Source organism: Mesocricetus auratus, unplaced genomic scaffold (assembly GCF_017639785.1).
Source record: "Mesocricetus auratus isolate SY011 unplaced genomic scaffold, BCM_Maur_2.0 Super-Scaffold_100014, whole genome shotgun sequence".
Classification (NCBI taxonomy): domain Eukaryota; kingdom Metazoa; phylum Chordata; class Mammalia; order Rodentia; family Cricetidae; genus Mesocricetus; species Mesocricetus auratus.
The window spans coordinates 8,159,826-8,176,957 of record NW_024429197.1 but is presented as its reverse complement, the minus strand read 5'-3'; the positions used below and the strand labels follow the sequence as shown (position 1 = coordinate 8,176,957).

At 42.8% G+C, this 17,132-nt stretch overlaps 1 protein-coding gene and 1 pseudogene across 1 annotated transcript in view; one reads left to right on the top strand and one right to left on the bottom strand.

Annotated features, from left to right (window-relative positions):
• Clic4 (chloride intracellular channel 4) overlaps nt 1–17,132 on the bottom strand; it is a 61,157-nt gene that overhangs the window by 33,225 nt on the left and 10,800 nt on the right. The gene's annotated exons all lie outside the window — the stretch shown is intronic.
• Nucleotides 1,240–16,830, top strand: LOC106021907 (annotated as a pseudogene).

The following is a 17,132-nucleotide window of genomic DNA, read 5'->3' as shown; positions in this document are numbered from 1 at the left end:
CTAGTCAAGTGATCTGCCCTTGCTAAACTGTTAGCCTCTTTTACAAAAAAGGACTGAACAGATCTATCTTACTGGATTGTTATAGGATCAACAGTCACTACATACAAAGGGTTAGAAATAACACAAGGCTCCAAAAAAAGGGGCAGAACTGAGGCTGCTGTTCATTGTATGCCCTTTCTTACTTTCCAGCATGTATAATTCTCCTGTAACAAACAGAATGAATATGGAAAAGCTCTGGAGATGAGGGAATCTTTGAGAAGTCCACAGAAGCAGGAGTCTCAAACACTCAGAAACAAAGTTTTCAATTAAATTCATTTAAATGCAAATTACCAGAAGCCTTCTGGTGTGATTCAGGTCACCTGCAGTGGGGGTCTGACATTGCAGTTTTTACACAACACTTCTTCTAGTAATTCAAAGTCTGATGCATTTGGTGGGTACATTGTATTTTCATAAACACTGTCAAAGGGAAAAAATCTGAGGGGGAAAAAATCCTGGAAAGAATTTCCCCCACAGTTAAACTCTCCTTTGGACTCTGCTCTTTGAAGGTCAGTAACTGACAACCAATTGGTAAGTTGTAACAGTGAGATTCTCCTACCCCCTATTAAAAGAATGCTTCTTGGCCCATAGTGATGGTGCATGCCTTTAATACCAGCTCTCAGGGAGGCAAAAGCAAGAGGATCTCTGTGAGTTCAAGCATGGTCTACATAGCAAATTCCAAGCCAGTCAAGTCAAGGCTACACAGTGAAACCCTTTCTCAAAAAAAAAAAAAAAAAAAACAAAACAAAAAAAAACAAAAACAAAAAACTAGACTTTGAAATTCAAAAACCGGTCAAGTATGGTGGTGCTAGCCTTTTTTTTTTTTTTTTTTTTTTTTTGGTTTTTCGAGACAGGGTTTCTCTGTGGCTTTGGAGGCTGTCCTGGAACTCGCTTGGTAGTCCAGGCTGGTCTCAAACTTACAGAGATCCGCCTGCCTCTGCCTCCCGAGTGCTGGGATTAAAGGCGTCCGCCACCACCGCCCGTCGGTGCTAGCCTTTAATCTCAGTGTTTCAGAGACAGAAACAGGTGGATCTCAGTGAGTTTAATTGAAAAAAAAAAAAGAAAGAAAAAAACTCTTTCTTGGTGATGGGATAAGCACACTACCAAACTACATCACTATTTCTCAACCATTTAAAATTAAATTTTTTAAAACTGGGCACAATTGTTATGATCTGCAGCATGAGGGGGACCTGGATGGATCCCATGGCGGGTGAGAAGTAAATACACCCTGCAGGCAGAACTTACATGGGACGTTTTATTAGGGGAAGGGAAGGGGGAGAGGTGAGAGAAAAGGGGGGAGAGGGGAAAGGAGGAAGAGGAGAGAGGGGAAAGGAGGCCTGCCTGCCTCTTCAGAGGGACAGTGGGAAAGAGAGGGAGTAGGCGGGGCTTGTCTTTTAAAGGGAACTTTTTAGGGGGGAGGGTTTCTCGATGGCTTTGGAGACTGTCCTGAAGCTAGCTAGCTCTTGTAGACCAGGCTGTCCTCGAACTCACAGAGATCCGTCTGCCTCTGCCTCCCCAGTGCTGGGATTAAAGGCGTGCGCCACCACTGCCTGGCTAAAGTGAACTTCTTACTACAGTGCCAGGGCACTGTTTGCCAGGTCCTCCCCAAGGAAAGGGGCCAGCATGTGCCTAGCTGCTAACAATAATAGCGCACGTCTGGCCTCTAACCCTACCACTCAGCAGGGAGAAGGGGATCAGAAATTGGAGCTCATCTTCAGCTATAAAGCCATTGAAGAAAAGCCAGCCTGTGCTTGCTACATGACATCTAGGGTCTAAAGAGATGGCTCAGCAGTTAAGAGCACTTCCTGCTCTAGCAGAGGACTGAGTTCAGTTCTTAGAGTCCACTGAAAACTTCTGGCCTCCTATGGTACCTGCATGGAAGTGCATATAAACATAAACAAATATAAAAATTAATATTTTTAAAGTGGGTGGAGGCTGGGGAGTGGGCTAGGATAAAGAGATGGCTCAGTGATTAAGAGCGCCTGCTGCTCTTCCAGAGGACCCAGGTTCAATTCCCAGCACCCACATCTGTCTAGAATTCTGGCTCCACAGACCTGACACCTCCTTCTGGCTTCAGCAGGTACCAGGTACATCATTGATGCACAGTCATGTAGGTGGAAAAAACATCTATATACATCAAATAAAACTGCGAAGAAAAATGGTGGCAGTTCCTGCAGAACAGTAGCCAAGGCTGGTCTCTGGTCTTTACTTGCATACTAACACAAACATTTTTTGTCCATTCCCTAATCCTGTGAAGACCCAAATGAACACCAGAGATCCAATGAGAGCAAGACTTGACTCCTGCCTTCCATTACCTGTAGTCTACAGTGCTTACTCTGATGAGAAATCGGTGAAACTTTTAGCCTAAAATACACTGAAGTAACACTTGTTTAACATTTTCTCAAAAGTGACATAATTGCCTGGTGGCACATGCCTTTAATCCCAGCACTCAGGAGGCAGAGGCAAGTGGATCTCTGAGTTTGAGACAGCCTCATCTACACAGAGAAACCCTATCCCCTCCCCCCCAAAAATTTCATATTATTCTTTAATTTAAAATGTGGAGGAATTAACCTGAAGTACAGCAGCTACTCTTCCCCTATCTGAAACAAACCTAACCCATTACTACCAAGGTCACCTGGAATCAAACTTACTTTGTTAACTAAAATGGGCCAACTGTTTTAGCTAAATGCCCCGGCTAAGTGCAAGTCTAAAGCATCCTCCTCATCACAGCTGCTCGTGGTCACAGCTACCCATGGTCACAGCTACCCATGGTCACAGCTACCCATGGTCACAGCTACCCATGGTCACAGCTACCCATGGTCACAGCTACCCATGGTCACAGCTACCCATGGTCACAGCTACCCATGGTCACAGCTACCCATGGTCACAGCTACCCATGGTCACAGCTACCCATGGTCACAGCTACCCATGGTCACAGCTACCCATGGTCACAGCTACCCATGGTCACAGCTACCCATGGTCACAGCTACCCATGGTCACTCACACCTGTAGAGCTGGGAAAGACGCTTCAAGATGCTTGTTGTCTGTTTCCTTGGTAAATGACCAAATTCTGATTCAGCTACCAACTGTGACTAATAGTTCTATTTTTAAAAGAAAAGGTCCCAGACACACACACACACACACACACACACACACACACACACACACACACACACACACACACACAAACATAAAGCTGAGATCTGGCAGAGCTCTCTGCCTCCTCCCTTAGAGGAGGTCCCTGCTGTGATCTCAGGGAACCCCAGCAGCACTATACCCCATATCCTGGACCGTATTTTTACCGATGTATTTCCTTGACTGTTGAAGCCACACTAAACTCACTCAGATTTTCTGTTATTCACAATCACAATTAGCTGAATCAATATTGTCATTTCCCTCCAGTTTAGACTGGCTGAAAGGGCTGGGATTAGATCAAGGGATTTAATCTCCACTACTTCCAAAGGGGCAGCACAGTATGAAGAGTGGAAGAATGTGTGATGAGGATAAGGAAGGGAAGCTCTTCATTTGAGTACAGAAGCAGCAGCAGCAACCCAGAGTGCCGCTACACCTATAATTAGCTCTTTCCCGCGGGCTGTCATCTAGACTACTCTAAGCTGTGAGTGAGCCGGGTAGCATTTGTCCCCCAAGGTCTGAGAGCAGAACATCGTACAGAATGCCCTGTGTCTGGACCCCAGCTCTGTTTTCTCAGCGTTGCTCCCAAGCACTGCAGCAGGCTAACAGTGGGAATGAACAGACCTGATCTCATGAAAAAACAGGTAATATCAAGATAAATATTCCAACAGCACTGAGCGCCTAAGGGCAGCCAAGTACTCAGAGAACAGACAGGGCCCTGCTTCAGATAAGATGCTCACAGACAAGCAGGGCGTTGGTGGCGCACGCCTTTAATCCCCGCACTCCGGAGGCAGAGGCAGGAGGATCTCTGTGAGTTCTAGGCCAGCCTGATTTACAGAACGAGTTCCAGGACAGCCTCCAAAACAATACAGAGAAACCCTGTCTCAAAAAAAAAAAAAAAATGCTCACAGACATCGCCTAGACTAAGAAAAACGGAGTTTCTGACTGGGCTCAATGAGCACAAGACTAGCTACAAAAGACATCCGAAACCACATTAAAAAGGCAGATTTTTATGCTCAAAGAAGAAACAATTCATTGGTTTGCTTGATAAGAGCTTTCTCTCTTTTTTCGAGTCAGGATTTCTCTATGCAGCCCTGGCTGCCATAGGATGCACTCTGTAGATTAAAGCTAGATCCGACAGCCTCTGACTCCCAAATTCTGGAATTAAAGGTATGTGCCACAGGCCCAGCCCATCAAGAGCATTGACCTCCATGTCTCTAGCAAAGAATGAAAGCAGAAAGCCCGGTTTGAAGCACACAGGTGCTTCTACTTAACTACCTGTGTGTGTGTGATACTGGAGACTTATCTAACCGCTCTAGTTCTCTCAAGTTTTTTCTCCATAAAATGGGGAAGAATGACCCCCCCCAAAAAAAGTCAGGCATTGGTGGCACACGCCTTTAATCCCAGCACTTGGGAAGCAGAGGCTGGTGGATCTCTGTGAGTTTGAGACCAGCCTGGTCTACAGGAGCTAGTTCCAGGACAGGCTCCAAAGCCACAGAAAAACCTGTCTCAAAAAAAAAAAAAAAAAAAAAAAAAAGACCATGCACTTCAAATTATTATAGCTATTAATAAGTAAATAGATGAAAATTTCTAAGAATATTGTCAACATGTGGAAAGTAGTCAGTAAAAATACAGAGTGTAGTTCTGAGCCGATGGGTGTGGCAGGAGGAAGATGATGCAGTGAGATTGAGGCACAGGACAATAGGTCATCACTGAAGAAAGGAATGAAAGGAATTGAGAGACACCGAGGCCAAAGACCAATTTCCATTTAAGGCAAAAAGAGCCTACCACGTGAAAAACAAGGCTGCAGGTGTGGAACTGATGACACACATATGGGAGCCAGGATGGGCAAGACTGTTAGAGGCAATGGAGATAGAAAATGTGGTCAAACTAAACCACAAAAGTACAATCCTGTGCTCAAGGGCTTTAGAGCCTTTGGGTTAAACACCTGGGTGAAGAAAAGCCTCAGGTAGGGAAGGAGAGCTATAGCGGGCTGCAGAACAGTGCCCAGCCCTTCAAGACACAGCGCGCACTTAGGGGGAGGGGGAGGTATGAATAAGAAGGTGGGGGGTTTTCTTTTTCACATTTAAGAAAATGCAGCCTGGTGATGGTGGGACACATCTTCAATTCCAACACTTGGGAGGCAAAGGCAAACAGATCTCTATGAGTTTGAGGCCAGCTTGGTCCACAAATGGAATTCCAGGATATCAGAGCTGTTATACAGAGAGACTCTTAGAAAAAAAGAAAAAGAAAATGCACCAAAAGTTTATAAATGCTGCACAAATATTAAAATGCTTAAACACAAGAAAACTTGAATTTTAAAATACTGAGTTCATTACTGGAGGGAATTAACTATGCTAGAGAATGCCCCAGACCTCTGGCTCCCTACACTCGAAGCTCATGCTGGACAGGAAAGGAGGGATCTAATCTGTACTAAAATCAGACCCGGCTGTGCCAGCCGGAATCCTTTTTAAAAAGACCATGTCAGATGGAGAACACCCCAACACTCTGAGCAGAGCAGGACCACAATGGAAACTATGGTTCTGCGTATCTATTCACTGTCCAGGAGAAGCAGTGACTGCTATTTCTTCAGAAGAAATTATAAACCATATATATTTAAGGCCTTGACTTTTTTTCTTCCAAATTCTCCAATAAAGACACATTGTAAGTCCAGCACTGGGGAGGAGGGGGGAGGTAGGGAGGAGGTAGGAGTACCAGGAATTCATGGTCATGCTCAGCTTTACGGTGAAGTCAAGATCAGCAACACAAGAGACCCTGTTTAGGAAAAAGAAATGGATGCAACTGCAATCCCTGCATTCAAGCTGGAGAACTGCTGCCAGTTCTGAGACAGCCTGGTCTGCACAAGTCTGGGCAGCCTGGGCTATAGGGGAGACCATGCTCCCCAGCAGGAGAAGGAAAAGGAAAGGCGGAAAACTGTAAGGACTAGCAACACATCCCTGGAAATCCCAGCACTGAGGCAAAAGGATAGCATGTTTGAGGTGAGACCCTATCACAAAACATTAAATAAACCAGGCGTCGGTGGCTCATGCCTTTAATCCCAGCACTTGGGAGGCAGAGGCAGGCGGATCTCTGTGAGTTCAAGGCCAGCCTGGTCTACAGGAGCAAGTTCTAGGACAACCTCCAAAGCAATACAGAGAAACCCTGTCTCGAAAAACAAAACAAAACAAAACAAAAAAACACTAAACAAATGGCTGAAGAATTGGCTCAGTGGTTAAGAGCTCTTGCTGCTCTTCCAATGGACCTGAGTTTACAGTAATGTCAGGCAACTCATAAATGCCTGTAATTCCAGCTGGCCTCCAAACACCTGCACACGCAGTATACATTCACACAGACATATACACATAAATAAAAACAAATCTTTAAAAACTAAAACAAAGATTATTGTGAGTTCCAGATCACTTGGGACTATATAGTGAGACCCCGCCTCAAAAATCAAACAAATAAAATTAATGTAAATAATTTTCCTCTTCTTTTTTTTTTTTTTTTTGAAGCAGGATCTCACTATATAGTCCTGGCTGCCCTGAAACTCACTGTGTAGACCAACCTGGCCTCACACTGCCTCTGCCTCCCAGGTGCTGGGATTTACAGCATCACATGCATCACAACGGTCCACTATAAATACTATCTTTACTTAATTCAGCACATCTAAAATATCATCAATATAAAGCATTAACCCAGAGTTGGTGGTGCATGTCTTTAATGAGAGAGAGAGAGAGAGAGAGAGAGAGAGAGAGAGAGAGAGAGAGAGAGAGAGAGAGAGAGAGAGAGAAGAAAGGCATTCGTGACGTCTTCACAGTCTAGTGCATATTTACTAAGTATAGTCCATATCAATTCTAATTGGACATGGTTTGGGTACAAGTGTCACCCGTGGGCATTTCCCTTTGTGCTCTAGGGTGGATGTCTACATTAAAAAAAGCCCCTGGGAAACTTCTGCCATGTCATGTCACCACAACCACAGACTGAAGATATGATCCAGACAGACCAATTCCACACCCCAGCTCTTCTGAATGACTTGTTCTTATTTCAGGCACAAGTTTTTCTCATTTAATGAACCACAACAGATTATAGCTAAGAAATTGAAGAAAACAGGGTGTATCAATAGAACTAAATTGGCAACGTTAGGGAAGATGTGCCTATGTGCAAACACATGCAGAAGGCATCTAGGCTATCCAAACATAGCGGTTCATTCCAGACCCTGCTTATTTTTACTCATGTATTTATTTGTGCCTGTGTGTGGGTGTGAGTGCAGCTGCCTGCAAAGTCCAGGACTGTCACTTAGTCCTCAAACTCAAGATGCTGCCTCTTTAGCTGCTGAACTGATATTATGGGCTTTCACCATCATGAATGGCTCTGAATTTGTTTTGTGTTTGAGATAGGGGTCTTATGTAGCGCAAGCTAATCTTGAAAACAAAATAGTCTTCATTGTGACATATCTAGGAGTGACTATATTACATATTAACCTTGCTTTATGGTACTCCTAACTCAGCCTCTCGGGTGCTGGGATCACAGGTGTGGTGGCCCAGCCAGTAAGACTCCATTATTGTCTATTTAGAGAGAGAGTGAGTGTGTGTATGTGTGTACACATGTATCCCAGGGCACACTTGTGTAGATGAAAAGGACAATTCCATGGAAGTAGATGCAGTGAGACCCTATCCACTGTGTCACGTCCACTGTGTCAGCCTCCCCAGTGCTGGAATTACAGGTTCAAACCACCGTGCAGGCATAGCCATCATTCTGTAAGTATCTTCTAACCAAAGATAAATTAATTCCCTAATGTCCTCCCTTGTTTATCAACTGACGATGAAGGGGATGCATGAAATTCTTCCGCAAGCCAAATCCAGCAACCCAATTTCCCCAGTGCCAACTTAGCATAAATATAACTACAACCTAAATTATAAGAATGCTGGGAATAAATAATTAAAAACAATGAAAACTTCCTCCCATCTGTGCTATGGCAGCTACCTAAATTTGTTTTTTTAATCTTTTTATTATGTTTATTATGTGTATCTGTATAATACTTGTGGAGGTCAGGGACCTTTCAGGAATTGGTTCTCTCCTTCCACCTTGGGGACCCAAGGACTGAATTGAGGTCTTCAGACTTGACTGAAATAGCACCTTTATGAGTTGAGCCATCTTGCTGGCTTCTAAATTTATTTTTTTATGTATTTATTTTTATTTTATGTGCATTGGTGTTTTATCATGGGTGTTAGTTAGGTCCCCTGGAACTGGAATTACAGATAGTTGTGAGCTGCCATGTGGTTACTGGGAATTGAACCTGTGCTCTTAAGGGTTGAGCCATCTCTCCAGTCCCATGGCCCATCTCTCCAGGCCAACTACCCAAATTTAATGTGTAACAGCTATTTCCTTTTTGTTTCCTTTGGTTTTGCTGCCAACTCCCAACCCCAGGAGTGGGATTGAACCCAGGGCTCTGCACATTTTAGGCAGGCATTCCACCACTGACCTACATCAGCAGCTCTCTTTTGACTTCTTGAGCCAGGGTCTTGAGGACATGCCCAGAGGGGGAAGGAATTCACTGTTAGCACAGGCAACCCTAAACTGTGACCCTCCTGCCTCAACATCCTAAGTAACTGGGAATACAAAGGCCAGTGTAAACACTTGACTAAGAGTTCAACTATGAATTCTTCCCTTCCAAAAATATATGTTTTCTCAGTAGTTTTTTCTTTCTTTAGCAGATTATACGTTGTAAGGTCTGAGATAGGAGGACTATTTTGAGTTCACGGCTAGCCTGAGCTACATAAGACCCTGTTTCAAACACAAAACAAAACAAATTCAGAGCCTAAATACATTTATATGAGGGTAAACTTTAAAAACAGAATTAGCACCAAGTGGTGGTGGTACATGCTTTTAATCCCAGCACTCAGGAGGCAGAGGCAAGTAGATCTTGGAGTTCAAGGCCAGTCTAGTCTATAGAGTGAGTTCCAGGACAGCCAAGGCTACACTTGAAAAATGTAATTTAATTATTATAAACAAAATTATCTTACTTCAGCTATTAAAACTTAATATTCCTATTCCTATTTTACTTCCTTAGCAGACCTATTTTTTTTTATCTGAAGAGTATTAAGACAGCATGTTTATTGGGCTGGAGAGATGGCTCAGAGGTTAAGAGCACTGGCTGCTCTTCCAGAGGACCTGAGTTCAATTCCTAGCACCCACATAGCAGCTCACAGCTGTCTGTAATTACAGTTCCAGGGGATCTGATATCTTCACAGTAATGCACACAAAATAAAAATACATAATTTAATAAAAGATAGCATGTTTATTACTGAAACTTTAGTTACTATTTTAAAGACAAGTTCCCTCAAAAATATGATAAAGGCAAATTTAAACAATACCTTAGGGGCTGGAGAGATGACTCAGTGGTTAAGAGCACTGACTGCTTTTCCAGAGGACCTGGGTTCAATTCCCAGCACCACATGGCAACTAATAATTGTCTGTAACTCCAGGCCCTGACACTCTTATATAGACATACATGCAGGCAAAACACCAATGCAAATAAAATAAAAATAAAGATTATATTAAAAAAAAAACAATACCTTAGCCAGTTGGTGGTGGTACACGCCTTTAATCCCAGCAGCACTTGGGAGGCAGAGGCAGGCAGATTTTTGTGACTTCGAGGCCGGCCTGGTCTATAGAGTGAGTTCCGGGACAGCCTCCAAAACAATACAGAGAAACCCTATCTCGAAAAAACCAATACCTCTATGTCTGCCTTACTTTAGATACAAACAATAAAATCCTTTGTCATTGAGGTAGTTCACCTGGAAGTTTTCAGCTTCTGCCTCCATATTGCTAAACACTTTGATTCATCTACATTTGTTTTCCAGTCAACTAACTATGTCTAACTAAAAAGTTAATTCTCTGGACCAGACTATGGAATCTCAGGTCTCAACTTTCTCCCCCACCTCCCACTCCCCTTTTTTTGAGACAGGGTCAAAGGCTGGCCTTGACTTCACTTCACAGACAAGATGACAGTGAACTTCTGAGTCTCCTGTCTACCTTCCTATTACAGGGGTCACATGCATGGGCCATCAGACTGATTTATGCAGGACTGGGAATCGGCTCCTGAGCCTCAAAAGCATGCTAGGCAAGCACTCTAACACACACACACTCTTAAGCCCAAGGCAACAATTACAATCTAGGCATATAAAACAAACCTAGACTAGACAGCACCCACTTTACAGACAACAGCAGAGACCCATCACCATACATGCAGGAGTTAAGCCTGGCCTGCCAGTTACATGACTTTAAGACTTTAACCCTCCTTACTAACCTGTTATTAAATTGAGACCAGTGGGCTATAGAATAAGCTTCTGGCCAAACCCAAATTGCATGTTGTAAGCTTAAAGACCAAATGGACTTTTATCTGTGGTGTTGCTATGATGGAACACCAGCAACAGACATAATATTCTTTGCATGCTTTTATACCTATAATATGCATAAAAGTTTGCCTCAGAACCCTAACAAAAATTTAGGGAGTTAATGGATTATCTCCTATATCACCATTTATCCTACTGTGGTAAGCAGGAGTTATAAAAGACCAGATAGACTCATTTTTCTCATTACTATGACAACACACCTGACAAAAGCAGTTTAAGGAAGAATTTGCTTGGCTCACAATGGAGAGGCGACAGTCTATCACAGAAGGCAAGGCACTGCAGGAAGTGGATCTGGCCACTCTGCATCCAACATTAGGAAACACACAAATGGATGATGGTATACAGCTGGTTTTCTCCTTTCCCCCTTCTTATTCCAGCACATGAGGAGGGTACCCACATTTGGGGCAGAGCTTCAATCCTCAATTACACCTCTCTAGAAATGCCCTTGGATACTCCCAGGTGTGAATCCTGAGTGATTACAAGTTCAGCCAGTTAACAATGAAGACTGATCATCACACAACTTCTTGACCTCTTGGTTAAGTAAGACCTAGTGAAGATTAACCAGTACACCCCTGATCCTGAACTCCTGGAATTCACACAGGCAGGAACAACAAAGAAGCTGAGAAATGATTCGGATGAATGGCAGAATGGGCACTAGCTGCTGGACCAGAGAGAAGGTTTTCGCTCTGCTAAGGCAGCAAGGTCAGAGAAGGGTGCAGACCTATTTCAACTGATGTTCAGAGAACATCTGGCTTCCATAAACTGACTCCCTAAGGCCCTTGAGATTGTTAAGTGTAAGTTCTGCTCTAAGCTATTTCTCATAAGATGCCATGAGCCGTCAGGTATTGTAGCACAGCACTTGGGTGGCCAAGGCCAGCGCTGCAATTTCAGATCAGCCAGAACTAGAAGCAGACTCTGTCTACATAAAAAAATTTTCAAACACTTTTTTAAAGTTGTGCCTTATATGGCCAGGGTGGCTTCTCATAACTATAAATCCTAGCATTCGGAAGGCTGAGGCAAAACTGTTTGAGGCTAGCCTGAACTCTACAGTAAGTTACAGCCATCCTGGGCTAGAATAAGATTCCCCTCTCAAAGTTGGTTGTTTTTATTGTTTTGTTTTGTTTTAAAGGAATTCCAGCACTTGGGAGGCAGAACCAGACAGTTTTGTGTGAGTTCGATGAAAGCCTGGTCTACAAATCGAGTTCCAGGACAGCCAGGGCTGTTACATAGAGAAACCCTGTCTCAGAAAACTAAAAGAAGATATGCCATAAATGAACACAAGGCTTCCCTTAGAAGCATGTCTTGGCACACTTGCAAAGGGCTCTAGGAAGGGCTGCAAGAGCTGAACACATTTACTGTGAGCAGAAAAAATGCTTTGGGAAGTGGAGTTTTAAGAGTCCTTATCTGAAAACAACATGTGCTCTGGCCAAAACCAGGAGATTTATCCCATCTTTTGGTTCTTCTGCTACCTCTATAAGCAACCAATCAGAACAAATCTTATTGTCACTTAACTACATTGGGATCTAACCAGTGAAAACACTCAACAAGAACAAAATTACAATGAACATGTCTCTTACATAAGTCCAGCCCAAGTAAAAACATCTTTGACAAAAGTTTAACAATTACATCGCCAGCTTGAAAATGAGAATGATGAGATGACGATGATAAGGTCCAAGAAATTTTAGTTGTTTACTCAAGATTCTCTATAAATGGTTTGACATATATATTGCGGGGGGGGGGGTCTCTGTGGCTTTGGAGGCTGTCTTGGAACTAGCTCTTGTTGTAGACCAGGCTGGCCTCGAACTCACAGAGATCCGGCTGCCTCTGCCGTCCTAGTGCTGGGGTTAAAGGCGTGCGCCACCACCACCCGGCTGGTTTGGTATATTTTAAGGGGTAGAGGTATATATTGAAGACCAAAGGACTAAGCCATGTGGTAGCCTTTTCAGTGAGCCAAACAACCAGGGAGACAGATTGAAAAGTACTGGCGGACCTCGTCAGCCCTGCTTAGGAAACTGTGTAAGTGTGACCTCACCCCTGGATCACACAGCTATATTTAGTTTATACCTAATATGGATGAAGTCCTGAGCGGAGCCATTTCCTCTCTCCACAAAAAGAAACTTCCTTGCTTTTCTTCTATCAACAATGCAAAGGGTGGGCTCCTCTGAAAGGAGAGTTTTTAAAAAGAAAATGACTTGAGAAAAACATTAACAAATTAGGATGTAGCTTATTAAATTTGGTCCAATTTGACATTTCTAAACTGGAAAATACTTCTGAAATCCAAATACACAATGTTCAAGTCAGGCTCCTCTACTGCTCTTCTAAAGACCCTTGAAAATATTTTATGACACACTGATAACCAGGCCCCCAAAACACAAAGAAGTGAAGCAATGGAAATCCTGTAATTTCCTCCTAAATCTTATCAAGAGGTGTTAGGGTAGTCACTTTCTGGTAGAGCACTTGTGTGTTGTGTGTGAGGCCTGGGGTTCAGGGGTTAGCACCTAAAAAGAAAGAGGTGGAGAAGAAAAGAAAAATTCAGACAGGAACTCTCAAATACCTTGGTGTAGACCCCAGCCCTGCTATTTTCTTACTGGCCCTCTCTGAATGACACAGAATTGACATGCCTATTTCAGAGTTTATGTGGGGATTAACTTGGCTAACACATATAAGAGGCTGTTGTAACCAGAGCCCAGTGCTGTCTATTATCCTGGCTTTAATATCTTGGCTTTTATCAGTTTACTGTGTCCTGTGTGGGAGTAAATTAAGTACTTTTTAAAAAGTTTATAACATTATAATAAGATAAAAGATAAAGTCACTTTATGATCCTTGAGTCACCTACTAATTACAGCCATACACTCAAGGTTTACAGCTTTATTACAATCCCACTGTGATAGAAGGAGGAAACTAGACACTTAGACTCTAGAAATGAATAGAGCAGGAGACTGTAATTCAACCCTTACCCCTTAAAAACCACTAGCCAGTCATGATAACACATGCCTTTAATCCCAGCAATAGGGAGGTAGAAGCAGTATGTCTGAGTTCCAGGCCAGCTAGAGATAAATCTGAGCATAAGCCTGATAGTGGTGGTGCATGTCTTTAATCCCAGCACTCGGGAGGCAGAGGCAGGTGAATCTCTGTGAGTTCGAGGCCAGCCTGGTCTACAGAGTGAGTTCCAGGACAAACTCCAAAGCAATACAAGGAAACCTTGTCTCGAAACACCAAACAACAACAACAAAAAAAACTGTAAATCAGGACGTGGTGGCACAAACATGTAACCCAGCACTCAGAAATCAGAGGCTGGAGAATTTCAATTGCGGTGATAGTCTGGGCTACTAAATTGACTCTCTCAAAAAAAAAAATCATGTAAATTTACACTACTTCTATTTCTTCTGTTAAAATTAAATGAACTCAGTCTTTTGGGATGAAGAAGATTTAAAAATATCTAAACACATCTAAAGAAAGCATTATTTAATACTAGTTAATATTATGACCAATCAACTTAATAATTACATACAATAAAAGTTAAAAAAGCATGGAATTTAGTAGCACAAGAAACCAAAAATCATTAATTCAAAGTACCTGTCCAGAACCACTATATCCGATGAAGACACTTGTCCTAATGCTTTAGTCCTAGGAGCTGAGGCAGAAGGACTAAGATGGAGCTAGCTAGTCAGTCCCCTCGTGAATACCATCAGGACTGTGAGCTGATGGTTAAGTTGGAAAGGAATGCAAAGCTGATCCTGGGACATTTTTCATACTAGCTCTTCACGTCTGATTTAGAATGGAAAGTTCTCTACCTATTTGCATATTCAGTCAAGCAGATCTTTGTAGTATCCCAGAGGTTGAAATCACACATGCTGCACACATAACTAACCACTGGCCAGTGCAGTCTTAACTGCATCCCAGAGGCAGCATAAGAGCAAGTGAGTGGGCCTGCTGTGTGTCACACTCTAAGTGGTTTTCTTATTAATACTATTAATCTCACACTAGCTTGGCAAGCACTTTACCCACTGAACCGTCTCCCCAACTATCCCACTAAACTTAACTGTATCCTGAAATATGAATTCTAATCACCTGCACTTTCTAAATGGACCAACACTCTAGTGCCAACATAGAAAACATAGATGATACCCTCTGATTTAACTTGGGGATCTCAGATCTCAAATATATCTTAGCACTTAGAGGCTGAGGCAGAAGACTGTAGGCTCGAGGCTAGTGTAGACTACACTGAGAAACTGCCTTACCAAATGGGGGGGGGCAAAACAGGGGGAGGGGGAAGGAATGAAGGAAGGAAGGAAGGAAGGAAGGAAGGAAGGAAGGAAGGAAGGAAGGAAGGAAGAGTTAAGCTTTCATTGGAGTATATGCTAAGAACCACTTCTGAAATACTAAAGCAAAACAAATATGAACTAAGGCAGTGACTTTCCCTATTGTTTTTTTTTTCATTTGTTTTATATGGATTTGTTTGTTGTTTTATGGTACTGGTGATTGAACCCAGAGCTCATAGCAAACACTACCACTGAACTACATCCCCAGCCCTAACCCAATATTTGCTTCACCCTTTCAACCTATCTATCTGGCTTCTTGTATGAGTATTCCTGTGAATTTAACAAGCACTTGCATTTTCCCAAGCATGTGATTTCTTTTTTATTGGTTCTTTTCTCACTAGCCGCCTCTAAAATAAAGTGTGTGCAGAGTGGGATTGGGGGTAGGAGAGCCCAGCACAGTTCTTTCAGCAAGCATTTTATTGAGTAATAATCCACAACGCAGCACTCCACAAATGTCTGTATCAGCTCAGTTAAGTATGGAACACTCTTCCATGCTGTCCTTCTACCCTGCATTTGGGAAATGCAACATAAAAATAAGTCAGTGAAACTAAGCATCTACTCTACACTCACGCCAAGCTTCTGCAAGGGGAAAAAGCCTCTGCAGCCAGGGAGTTCCAATGGCTCCTAGTAAAGAGCTTCCTGGGACTCTGGCAGAGTGCTCCTGCCTACACTACAGCTGCTCTGGCCACAGGCGCTCAGAGTGCATCTGTTTTGTTTTCCCTGGGCCTGGAGCAGCTCCTGGTATCCAACAGGCACTTAAGTAAAGGCTAGTTTAAAGAAAATTGCTTAAATTGGCACTAACTTGTACCTCTCTGTATTCACCAAAAAACTGCAATGAAAAGAGGATACAAAATACAATGTGTTTTATTGGTGACTCCTAAATTTGCTTGTGGCATCATTTTAAACAAGACAAAGTTGATTTTGGCAATATCAATACCCCAGCATCACAGCCTACTTAGAAAAAAATATATTTAAAGTAATAACTGCCAAAAAACAAGGAAGAAAAGCAACAGTACCAAGTCTATGAAATGATGGGAGATATAAGCAGCATAGAGGGGGAATCACGTTAAATCTTGAAAGCAGATTAATTGAAGCTGGAATTTTATTTTATTTTGGGAAGGGCTGCTCTCAGTTCCAACATTACAGAAAAGACTCCTGCAGTTTACCATACGAATGCTACCTTTCAAAGTCTAATTGGACTGTAGAACAACAAGACCCCATTTCAAATGAACAAAATAAATAAATGAATCATATACAGAAAGCTTTACCTAGAACCAGGAGTGGTGGCACATTTCTGTAATCCCAGCAAACAGAAAGCAGGGACAGTTTACCATGCATTTGAGACTACCCTGGACTACATGAGTTCAAGGCTAGTTTTGGCTATAGATCCTGTCTCAAAGTTCAGTTTGGGGGGGCACCTAATTAGGCAACTGAAAAAAAAAAGACAATTCTTTAAAATAAGAAGTTTTGTGATTTGTTGGTTTTTGTGTTTTTTGGTTGTCCAGGTGGAGTGATGAGACTGACCTCAGTATGTAGGTCTGGCTGGCTTGAAACTCAGAGATCCACCTGTCTCTGCCTCCTGAGTGCTGGGATTAAAGGCATGGGTGTTTATTAAGTTTTTATCTTATGTGTATGAGTGACAGAGGCCAGGAGAACATCAGATTCTCTGGAATTAAGGGTTACAGGCAGGGTGTATGCCCCGGTAGTTGTGGGTCCCTACTGGCAGTCCCAGGCCAGCTGCTTCAACCATGTGAAGATGGGCTTTATCATGGGTTACACTGTGTGCATGGTGGCCCAGGCACCTTCTCCTGTCTCAGGATCTGAATTCAGGGTTGGGAGCTGATGGGCAGCATTGGGAAACCATGATGCAGAGTGGTGAAACCTTTGGTACATTCATGGCCATCAAAATGGGCATAAGACGCTAACCACAGTGGTGACTGCCTGCTACATCTATACTTTGCCACTCATTTCCACCTTAGTACAATAATAAAGCTTTAATTCTCAAGAAAAAAAAGTTACAAGCAGTTGTAGGAACGATACTGGGTCCTCTGCAAGAGCAGCAAGTACTCTTACCTGCCAAGCCATCTCTCCAGCTTCCAAAAAGAAAATTCTTAATTTACTGCTTTGGACTTTGAAGAGTAACAAAAAGTCAGCATTAACCGTATGCAATGTCATGCTATCCTAAAGCTAGAGTCAAATGAGATATCTCTATAAGGTGAGACCTCTT